Source organism: Nematolebias whitei, unplaced genomic scaffold, assembly GCF_014905685.2.
Source record: "Nematolebias whitei isolate Nwh7 unplaced genomic scaffold, NemWhi1 Nwh_scaf_255, whole genome shotgun sequence".
Taxonomy (NCBI): domain Eukaryota; kingdom Metazoa; phylum Chordata; class Actinopteri; order Cyprinodontiformes; family Rivulidae; genus Nematolebias; species Nematolebias whitei.
In genome coordinates this window covers 14,028-26,386 of record NW_023618800.1, presented here as the reverse complement: position 1 = coordinate 26,386, position 12,359 = coordinate 14,028, and positions in this window count along the sequence as shown.

Genomic DNA, 12,359 nt, shown 5'->3' with positions numbered 1-12,359 from the left:
GTCAATCCGTCCGTCTGTCTGTCAATCTGTCTATCCATCCATCCATCCATCCATCCATCCATCTGTTCGTCCTTCTGTCTGTTCATCTGTCAGTCCATTAGTCTGTCCATCATCTGTCCATCCATGAGTCTGTCCATCTGTCCTTCCATCTGTCCGTCCATCTGTTTGTCAATTAGTCTGTCCATCTGTCCGTCTTTTAGTCTGTCCATCTGTCCATCTGTCTATCTGTCTGACCATCCTTCCATCCATCTGTCAGTCCATTAGTCTGTCCATCATCTGTCCGTCCATGAGTCTGTCATTCTGTCCATCCATCTGTCTGTCCATTAGTCTGTCCATATGTCTGTCCATTTGTCCATCTATTAGTCTGTCCATCTGTTCATCCATCTGTCCATCTGTCTGTCTATCCGTCTGTCCGTCCATCTCTCCATCTGTCCATCCATCTGTCTGTCGGTCTGTCTTTCCATCTGTATCCATCTGTCCGTCCATCTGTCCGTCCATCTGTCCGTCCATCTGTCTGTCCATCCATCTAGCAACGTGATGATAGTAACAACCGTGGCAATGGACGATGACTGCCCTCCAGAACTGGGTCCAGCAGGTACAGAACATTCAAAGTTCCCCGCGGAACCCAACTGTTTCATAGAATTTTGTCCGTGCAGGCAGATGGAGGATCGTGGAGACGGCCGCCATGTCAGGCCGTATAAAGTTTAAAATGCATGCATTTAAAAATAATTTTAGATTTTTAAAAAATGGTATGAAAGAGATTTTTTCTGCACGCACACATGCATGGGTTCCTGTAACACTCAGGGATTTCGTGTGCTGCTCTTCTTCACCAAATGCAGTAAATCTTCAGTTTAGTTGTTGAGCTGAAAAGTAGGCTACCCTGAGTCTTCTGACGTAGCCCACGTCAATTAATCATACCTCAGAGATACATTGCCTGTTTCAGTGCCACAGACATGCAGATGAATAATAACACCTTCAACCTACACATCTTACAACTGTGTTCTCTGGTTCGCTCCGATGTGTAAATCATCTTTGTTCTGAGATGTATGACTCCAGTGTACAGCAGCTCAGTGACCCAAAGATCAAACCGGCGTAATCACAGCTGTTTATGTGTGATTAGCAGGTCTTTACTCTGGAGAATGTGTTTGTGTTCCCAAGTCGAAGGTCGTTTCTCCCCTCAAGCGTTCCAAAGAGCTGTCTTTTTGTTTTTTTCTCCAATCAGTATTTAACTGCGAACCAGGCTCAGTAGGAGCCCGTCATCCTGCAGATGATGTGGGGTTGATTCGGCACAGCTGGTACCCGGTGGTGTTCCGAATCCAAAACTAGGACGGTGTCATTAAGTTTTCTATGTGCATCTTTTGCCAAGTCCACCCCCGTCAGCTTGCATTGTCGAACAGTTTAAATATTTATCTGCGTTATTGAAATGTGCCTTTTGTTCCACCTCCCGCGGATTGGATTCTGAATATTTATTATTTTTTGTTTTTCATAATTACACGAGGGCTTTAGATGAATTACATAATCGGAGGTGGACAGATGTTCCAGGTAGCTCGACGGCTGGCCAGTGTTTAGTTAAAATAACATCTTCGGGCTTTTAGAGTCAGTTGTAATTAGCAGAAAATGCACTGCTCTTTGTGCATTTCAGCATCTCTTCGCTCAGTTCAGCTCAGAGTTGATAAATTAAGTGGCAGTGATCGGCACGAACGGTCTGCTTCAGGAATGCTCTCGTTTTAGTATATTTTTCTTTTGTTCTGTCATTGTCGCACCCGTATACCTAAAAGCAGCTTGTCTCTCCGGGCTGTAAATGTTTGAGGCTAGTTTCAAAAACTGCACGAAGATTAAAAAGTTCAGTTGCAGTTTGGCTGAATTCAGAGTGTTTGCGACCTAGCTGCTTTTTAGAAGCTAATGTTTGGAAACCGTGGCCTGTTTTTGTGTGTGCATTTGTTGCAAAACTCTATTTAAGGCCGTGAACATTATTTTGTCGCCCACATTGTACCCATCTTAGAGCACCTTGGCAGCTGCCCCCACATATATGAATCTGGTGTGCATTTTAAAATGGATATATGCAGATTTTAATTTGTGTTTTATTGTCTGCTCCTTGAAAAATGAATGTATTATGATGTAGTCTCCATACGTATGTAAACTTTCGCTTGTCTGGGCCATAACTTCTGAGCCATTCACGATAAATTAATAAAACTTACATACACAGTCTGATGCCTGCTCAGTAATCCAGGTAGATGAATACAACAAAGTTGAGTCAGGTCATCTGGACGGTTTCCCTTTTTAAAAAAACTTGAAACGTTTCATCCTTCATCCAAAGGACTTCATCAGTCCGAGGCGTCACAACAAACTGAGTCCCACCGGCCGCACACTCACATAGTGGGCCAGTCAGTTTGATGGTGATAAGATGGTTTCTGGAGCCTGCCCTCTCCACCGTCGACTCCTCTGAGGCAGCCATAGCCAAAGTGGTTTAAAACGATATTCAGGTTCAATATTGAGGGCCGCTGTGGCTGAGTGGTTGGAGCTGTCGTCCTCCAACTCAAGAGTTGGGGGTTTGATTCCACCAACACTCACATGTTGAAGTGTCCCTGGGCAAGACACTGAACCCCTCATTGCCTCTGATGTGTGTCCCATCGGTGTATGAATGTGATAAAGCTCTGATCATTCGTTGTAAAGATCTAGTAGAGTCCTGTATGAATCGTAAATGAGGGCATAGATTATAGTGTAAAGAGCTTTGAGTATCTTGATAAGATAGAAAGGTGATATATAATTACAGTCCATTTACCATTTATCTGATTGGGTTGCCCTTGGAGGTAGTTTTTGTTCTTCTGGTCCAGACCTGGTACGCCTTCAGATCTTTCAGGATGAGCTGGCTGGTCTCTCAGGGGTAGAGGATGTATGAGGTTCTCTCTGAATATGCTGCCTCAGCAACATGACCTTGGATATGTGCTTAGATTAATCAATGGATTTAATGTTTAAAAAGACTGATAGCTTGTCTCTGATCTAGAAGTATTGCCATTTAGAGTCTGAGATTTATGTCTGTCAGCTTTTTATGCTTTTTCCCCTAATAAATATGATAAGATATGATATGCCTTTATTTGACCCTGAAGGGAAAAATTCAGCAGGTAGAGAATGACAACTTACCTCCATTTTACATTGTATATTGAGTAAAATAAACTAAAATAAATAAATAGGGGATTGATATTAATATTAGAGCCTAACTGATATGGAGATTTTGGTTATCATCAATACCAATATTGGGAGGGTAAGGTGACCACCGATAACCGATATAATGGTTGAATTTTTTTTTAGCTTTGTCCACCTCCAAGAATCTAAGAAAACAGCGAGTGGGGCTTGTTTATTTAGCGCAGCTGTTAGCAATCATGAAGCTAAGCTAATCAGATCCATGCTATACGTAGTCCCACAGTAGGTTTACCAGTGGTGCACTGGTCATAAAACAGTTTTCCTAACATGCGTTCACATTTTCTATCCTTTACCATAAAGGTATCAAGTGTGTTACAAAAATATAAATTAAACGAAGAAACACCCTTCTGTTTTCATTGATTAAACAGTCAGTCATGTATTTTGAAGGTCTGATTAGTATTGACTGCAGCTGCGTTTGTTTGTTTTTTTTCGTAGAGAAGTAAAGATTCCAGACAAACAATACATTTAGTTGAGGATGACAAAAATAACGTTACTAACATTGAAATATTTAACCTCTACGTTCGATCTGTTCTTCTGGATAAAGTTTTACAAGGCAATGGCCTATGCTACATGTTAGCTTGCTAACTTGAGAGGCTGGTAGCTGATGACAAGCGGGTTGGAGAATTGAAGATAATTTATTATTGTTGATTTGTTTTACAGATCAGTTCAAATAAACTTACCATGCTCTGTTCAGCAAAATGTGCAACACACTATTTCTCCCTGCTGCAGCTCTGCTGAAAGTGAAAGTGAAACTTAAGTCAATGGCCATGACTTGAAAGTAGTCTTCATTCACCCTCTGCTGGATACTTTGTACAATTACAGCTGGTTCCAACAGTTTAGGGATGAAAATTAGAAGTGCTTATATTTGTGCATAATGGGACAATTATCACAGATACCAATAGGTCCCCAAACGTCTATATCGTCTTAAATTAAATTAATTTTCCTACAGTAGTGACTTTGTGAATAAATCATGGTCAATCTTTCTGAGCTGTTCTGTAAAGAAACCTGAAGAAATTAGTTTGACGGTATCTTGGATTGATGAAGCTGAAGTGATTCCTCCAAACCATTCAAAGCTGTTTGGCGCCGGGTTTGATGTGCAACATGCATTCACATGACGCGTCAGAGCTTCGCATCGATCTGACCATCACATTTTAATAGAAGCTGCTAAGAGAAGAAACTGCGAGAGTCTCAACTTTCAAATGTTCTCACACTTGTGCATTGTTGTCTTTCTGTCTCCTCTTCTCAGGCACCAGTAACGGGTCTGTGCTGGTCTACAACCTGACCAGTGGCCTTCTGCACAAAGAACTCAGTGTTCATTCCTGCGAAGTCAGGTAAAGTTTTCAATTTAACTCGGTTTATTTATAGAAAGCCAGTTCAATTCACTTCGATTCGATTTATTGCCAACTCACAACAGAAGTCGTCTCAGGGCACTGAACAGAAACATTAATTTATAAAAAATAATAATTTAATATTATTTATCTGAGGAGCAGCTTTGAGTCTAACTTCACCTCAGACTCTCATTTTGAGCAAGCATGAAGGCAACAGTGGAAAGGAAAAACTCCCTCATGAGGAAGAAACCTTTAGCAGAACCAGGCTCAGGACAAGCGGACATCTGCTTCAACCGGCTGGATTTGGTAGGAATAGATACACAATGGCAGGTCAAGAATCACATCAGATAGAAATAGTATCAAATCTATTCAATTTTAACAATTCATTTAAAGAAATTAGGTCAATTTGTCCTCTAGTAGTCTAAGTCTGTAGCAGCAGAACAAGCCAACTAACTATAGGATTTAATAAAAAAGGAAACTGGACAATGTGTCAGTCTCACGGACAGAAACTGGAAGTTGGCTCCACAACAGAGGAGCCCGACAACTGAAAGATCTTCCACCCATTCGGCTTTTGGAAACTCTAGGAACCGCAAGTAAACCTGCAGTTTGAGAGCGAAGTGCTCTGTTAGGAAAATATGGAACAATAAGATCTGGAATATAAGATGGAGCTAGGTTGTTGAGAGCTTTGTAGGTTAGAAGTAGGATTTTGAATTCAATTCTGGATTTGACAGGGAGCCAATGGAGAGAAGCTAAAACTGGAGAGATATGATCTCTCCCACCAACTCCAGTTAAGACTCAGCATTATGGCTCAACTGAAGACTTTTTAAAGACGTATTTGGACATCCAGATAATAAACCATTGCAATAGTCCAGTCTAGACGTGACAGTTCACACCGAGTCATCTCGGGACACTGCACAAAAAACATTCACACACTTCAAACAACGTTATGGACCTAAGTCGGCAGATTGTGTTGAATCTCCACTTCGTCACAATCTCTAATTGACTCTGGAAATCAGGCAAAACCTGGAAAATGTCGTTCACATTTTCCATACGGGGAAAACTCAAGGAATTTGAGAAAAACATTAAAAATGTCTGGGAAAACTCTGGGAATTTGAATTTAACCTATTTTAGCATTTAGCCCAATAATCATAAGCATTTTTTTTAATCAATTTCTGCCATGCTGGTTAATCTTCACAGCTCCAGACACTCCAGCATTGCTAAAAATAACTCGACTAAATAGAAAAAGGCTTTTTTATCACCTTTCTTGGCTGTTTTGACATCGATGGTTTTAATTCAGGGTGCGGGGTGCTCTTTAGAAGATCTAAGGACCACTGATTCTGTCGTCAGAGATTCAGGGGACCACTAAATCTTTTAAAACTTCAAAAGTTGTGTCATCAAGTATTCCCTTAAAAAGCCCTTTAAAGCTAATAAATAATAAATAAAAGTCAAAGAAGTAATAAAGCTCTTTAACACTGGCTCTGTAAAAACGCAGCAGATGAATCTTAATTAATGTCTTACCACCAGTCCATGTTTTGTCTGTAAAGAGAACCAGTTTCCATAGTAACTAAATGTTTGTGAGTCTCTGTGATTGGTTATAATCACTGACCCAACTTTCCTGATGTCACTTTCAGAGTCAAAAATAAAGCTAAATAAACATTTTGGTTATTATTCTTATTGAGGTGAAAAGGCTGAATTCAAAACAAAATAATTTGTAAAAAGAAACCTCTAGGAAAAACAATATTTTGAAATTTGCACAGACAACCAATAAATGGTGCATTTTAACATAAATTTATGTAACGTTTTAATTTTCCGTCTTTATTTACGACCCATGAGCCTCACTGAAAGGGTAAAAAAAAAAAAAATCACAAAGCCAGAATACTGTCTAAATGCTCCACATTACAGCTGCTAAACATCTGCAACGACCAAACTCTGCTTTGTCAGTTGGCGTCAAACTACTTCACCTGGAATAGTTCCGCTCCAGACTGAATCGATAGGTGCTGTTGGAGATCGATCGGGAGGAAACGCTTTGCATTCAAGTCGAGACGTTCTTTATTTTAACGAGAAAAGTTGGTGTCAGCAAATGCAAAGCAGAAACAAACTTTAATGAGCAATCCAATCCACTGCCTTTGCATATCTGTGATTTAAAGGAAATGACTGGCACGCTGCTTTTAACTGGTGTCTGAGAAAATGATCCTGCAGCGCAAACGTAACACCCTGTAACCTGGTATTTGTTTGTTTTCCTGGAGCAGGGGCGTCCACACTTTTTCATCATGGAGCTCCTTTTAAAACGACCAAGTCAGTGATCTACCTGCTACAAGGCCCCGTTTACACCAGACCAACCTCTGGAAACATTAGTGTTTTTTTCAATGTTTATTGGAGGTAATAAACAAAAAATGAGCAGGTTTACACAAAAACACTGTAGTTTCCATGTCAGTCGGGTTGCCAGATAAGAAAGGATGAACTATAGTACTGTGGCTTTAAAATGACAGTATTTTGACTTAAACTGTCACATGTGCTGCGCAAAGATATTCTAAGATGATGTGTGTGTTGTGTTTGTTGAACATGTGCACAGAAAAGGAGGGGGTAAATAAGCCCACTGCTCCACCTGGGTGTGTCCCAGGTGCGATGGGTCAAATTTCGTCTTTGTATGGGAACATAGAATGATGACAACACATAACACTTTATTATTTATAAGGTAGGCCTGTCACGATAACAAATTTTGCTGGGCGATTAATTGTCTCGGAAATTATTGCGATAAATGACAATATTGTTTGAAATTTGACAATAATTAGTAATTATTTTCAAATTTAAGAAGAAATGTTGGTTAGTTTTAGTGTGTAGCACCTTTTTGATCACTGGATGGCAGTATAAAACTGTTTGAACTAAAGGATGAATAGTGAGGGAGCGAGCAGCGTATCTCTAAGAAAAATGGGAGGGAGGCCCCTTGACGTGACATGGGCTGTCTCACCTTCCTGTTTTTTGGTTCTCAAAATGGCGGACGCTCATTGTGGTTTGAGCTCTTTAGCATTTTTCACACAAAGCTTTTAATTAAAAATCAGTAAACAAGTTCTCAGCTTCTTTTTGCAGAGAAAAACAACTTTTTACACGAAGGCACGGGTTTCAACCGTGAATTTTGGAGCTTCGACAAGACGGAGGTTTTTACCCGAAGTCGGCCTGTTAGCTTAGCTCGTAGCTTAGCTTCTCAACTTAGCTGATTTTAAAACGTGATTTTGGACGGTTAAAACAGATTTTAAAGAGAAAGGGAGGGGTCAGTGAAGTGAAGAGCACCGGAGTTGAGCCTTTCGTCATCTAGTGTCTTCAGTAGAAAGAGAGAGACACGAAGAAACGATAAAGCCGATAAATGAAAATGAGGTCGATAATTTTCATTTATCATGAGATTAATTGATTTATTTTTTATTGCAACAGGCCTATTATAAGGCATTTCAAATTTATCCGGCAACCCTGATGCTCAGCTGCATTCATCGTGCGTTCAGTGTTTGCATGACAGTTGGTCCAAACTGGTGAATCCACTAACGTCTCTTTGGAGCCTGGATTTTATTAGTTTTATTCCTACAAGCTGAAAAAGGATGAGCAGCACAAAAACACTCTGCTCTCTGACATTTATTAAAACTGTTGTTATGTTTATTAAAACTGTTGTTATAGTTATTATAACTGTTGTTAGTGCAGAAAAACTTTGGACTGCAGTCACCTATGGTGCACATGTGCCACTTTACACTTGGAGCATTTCTCATCTCAGTGGGGGGGTTCCTCTGAAAATCTCCACTCTGAGACCTGAACTCAGAACCTTCAGTTTCAGAGAGGATGAGGATGTTGTCTGTAAATGAACGAAGGTTTCGCGTCGTGTAAACGGGGCCTCAGACTGGCTGCCCTGTCTGTCAATCAAGAGACAGATTTCAGAGATGATGATCGCTGACGTCTAGATTTAATGCCATCTACCCAGAACACCTTTGAGATCGACTGGTAGATCGTGATCGACGTATTGGGCACCCCCTGTCCTAGAGCTTCACTTTGTGCTCTTTCAGACACTTAAGATAGTTTTTTATTTTTTTGTAGAAAAATTACTTTGATTTACTTCAATCTTGAGACCTGTAAACCTGTGACCTGTTGAAGGCGGGACATATCATGGTACAGCCTCCGTCTGTAAACCTTCTTTTGTTCTGCCCATAACTTCTAATCCTCTCAAGAAAATTGAACAAAACTTCATACACATAAGCCTCATCACTAGTTTGAGTGTCGAGCTTGCTTTTCATTACCTCAGCTTGAAGGTCAAGGTCACAGATCAAGGTCAAATGCTATAGAAGGTCTTTGCCGCTGGGCGTATAGTGCGCTGTATGCACTATTGTTCATGTTTAAGTTCACATAAGTGCACAAAATTGTTAAAGAATAGTAAATTTTATGTTTTCGGTTGGATTTCCTCTCCTCCTGGACTTTGAAGCATAGACTTAGCGCTGTTTGTTTTCAGCGTGAGAGAGCCGAGGCGCTTACGGTAACGAGCCCAGCGGCTCCTGGTTCTGCACATCAAGCCCGAGGATTCTGGGCTTTTTTGCATCTCATTTTCATCCATTGTGGAAATCGACTAATTAATCATGTAGCTATTTACCGTCCTGTTCTGGGGGAGTTTCTCCAAAAATACAAAGATTTTTTTTTTGCTTTAACTGACCTCTTGTATTGCGCACCGTACTCCTCTTTCCTGATCTGTGGCGAGATTTTGTTCATTTTCAAACAAGTTGAGTGTCTTTGACATTTTTGGGGTCAAAATACAACAGAAAAATCTTACAAAAGCTCTTGGATTTAGTTTATCTTCAGAGCTATTTCACAGCTGGTTTGGGGGGCTTAGTGGGGCAGACTTGTTGTTAGGAAACTGTTCACATGGCTGGTGCTAAATACAAGTCTGAAGTGCATCAGTGAGCTCTGAACACGTTCTTCCTCCCACCGCGGGACTCTTTTATTTCCATATGTTTGGTAGTCTGAATACAGTCTGTCCTGGGCCGAGCTGCAGGACCTCCTACTGACAGCAGAATAGGGTTTTTAAAAGAAGTCATCTCAGCTGCTGGCTGATTAAAGATTACCAGCAATCCTTGGGAATTACTGTCAAATATTCTGAAGATTCTTGAAAGTAACACGGCTTTGATTCTTTAGGAGATATCACTTTAGCTTCTTTGATCCAAGATATCACCCGACTCATTTCTGCACAGAACATCTCGGCAAGTTTAATTCACAAACTGATCTGGTTAACAACCCCCCCCTAATGTAAATGTTTCGTCAGCTCAAAGTGGCGTGCAGGTTTAATGTTTGCGCCGACTGTCTGTGGTCTCAGCAGCGTTCTGCCACATTGTACTCACCTGATTAAACACAGAGCTGGAGTTGAATTCACGATGTAAACCACTGAGCTCTACGGAGTCACTCATCACTGTGCTTTTATTTTTTTGTCCCCTGTCGCGGAGCCAAGAGGGGGAATTAAAAATGCCCTTCGTTCGTCCGTCCGTGCATGTTGTTGCCAAAGGAAAGGTTCATTTTGAAAATTGGGTGGCGGGGCACATCGGTGCAACGCTTCTCATCTTGCATGTGTTGGATAATTAATCTTATTAAGAAATAACTATAAAAATTTGTCTCACATGGCTCTGAATTGTGTTAACGTCAAAACAATTCAATATACTGTAATGTAATTTTGACTGAAACATCGGCAGACCTCCTGATGTTTTGCTTATTGCTGACAGCCTTCGGTGCTTCGTAGCTGCTCTGTATCTGCCATCAGCGCAGGTGATTCATGTCCGGCTGCCAAACATTTTGGGTGCACATTGAATCAGCAGGGTGTGACCTCTCTGTCAGAGCTGACCATTTACAATCAGATTACCATAAGCAGATCAAACGTTTAAGTCTATCATACCATTTTATTTATAAAGCACTTAAAAAGAGCAACAAGGCCAACCATAGAGCTGTACAACAAAACAAAGCAAAGACGGGATAAAATACATAAATCCACAGAGGGAAAGATAAGAAACTAAATGACTCAAATTATAAAAACACGGTGGAGTTAAGGAGCCTGCCTGACGTGCAGTGGTCACTCACTCCACAGTTTTGGACCTGCAACAGAGAAGGTTCTGTCACCTCTGAGCTTCAAACAAGTGCCTGGAACCAGTAAAAGCATCTGGTCTGCTGACCTCAGAGAGTGCTGTGGGACATATGGCTGCAGCGGATCAGAGATAAGAGTGGGCAGAGCTGTTCAGAGATTTAAAAACATACAGAAGGATTTTAAAATAAATTGGGAAGTGAACCGGGAAACTAAAACCAGAGAAATGTGCTCTTTTTCCTGTGCCAGTTAAAAATCGGGCTGCAGCATTTTGAACCAGTTGTAATCGAGCAATAGAGGTCTGACTGATTCCAAAAAGAAGAACATTGCAGTTATCAATCCTGAATGTTATAAAAGCATGTTTTACTGTCTCAAGGTTAGTTTTGGACAGTATGAGCTTCAGTTTAGACAGTCGCCTCAACTGAAAACAGGATGTAACCGTCGTGTTTACACGACTGTTTAGCTTCATGGATGAGTCCATTTTCACTCCCAGGTTAGTGACAACCTGTTTCTCAGAGTTAGAAAGGAAAGGTTGATACAGTGGTTCCTGATTGTGCCATTAGGTGGAAACAACATGACTTCTGTTTTCTTGTCATTAACATTTAATCAATTTAAAGCCATCCGATCCCTGATGTCAACCAGGCAGATAAGGAAAAGTTGGATAGAGTGTGCACCAGTGTGCTTCACAGGGAAGTAAATTTGACAATCATGGGAATAAAAGTGAAAAGAGATGCTGTGTTTACTAAAAGTTGCACATAGTGGCAGCAGGTATGACGAAAAGAGAAGAGATCCAAGAATCGAGCCTTGTGGTACCCCCATAGAAGAGCTGCCAATGAAACAAGATCCTTGATGTTGACCCATAAGGTTCTCTCAAAGAGGTAGATAAACCATTTGAGGTTGATTTTGTGATGCTCACCCACAGCTCAAGTCTGACCAACCTCAGTGAGACGCTTGACTCCGTGTTCTTTATTAGCATTTTAACCGGCTCGTAATGATCTTTTTTTGTGCCGCATAATGTATTAATTGAAGAATCTGTTTGTGTGTCTGTGGGTTTTTTTTTCCACAGGGGCATTGAGTGGGTGAGTCTCACCAGTTTTCTGTCTTTTGCCACTTCTGCTCCCAACAACATGGGCCTGGTGCGAAATGAGTTGCAGCACGTCGACCTGCCTACAGGTGAGGCGCACACACACACACACACACACACACACACACACAAAAACAAACAACCTGAGGACCCCAACTAAATGTTTTGGAATGCTCTTTCTCTTATGTTTTGTTTTTCTTTTATCTTTTAAAGAAATGACTCTTTCGTTTAAGTTCCCAACTTTTTCTTTTATTTAACTCTTTTTACCCGAGCCATTCTTAAAAAAAACTGTTCTGTTCCTTTTCAGGGTACACAAACATTTTCCAAATTAAAGTCACAACTAAACAGAATTAGATTTATTTATTTAATATTTATTTATACATGTTAGTCTCATTGAGTCATATGTACTCATTTTCAAGAGCTCTGTTTTAGATGGACAACAACATACAATAAAAAGTAATTAAAATTTTTTTAAAGTGTTATAAAAACACTGTTACGGTTAGCAGCATGGTCCTATTAGCAGCATGGCTCTGTTAGCAGCGTGGTCCTGTTAGCAGTGTGGTCCTGTTAACAGCGTGGTCCTGTTAGCAGCGATGTCCTGTTAGCATCGTGGTCCTGTTAGCAGCGATGTCCTGTTAGCAGCGTGTTCCTGTTA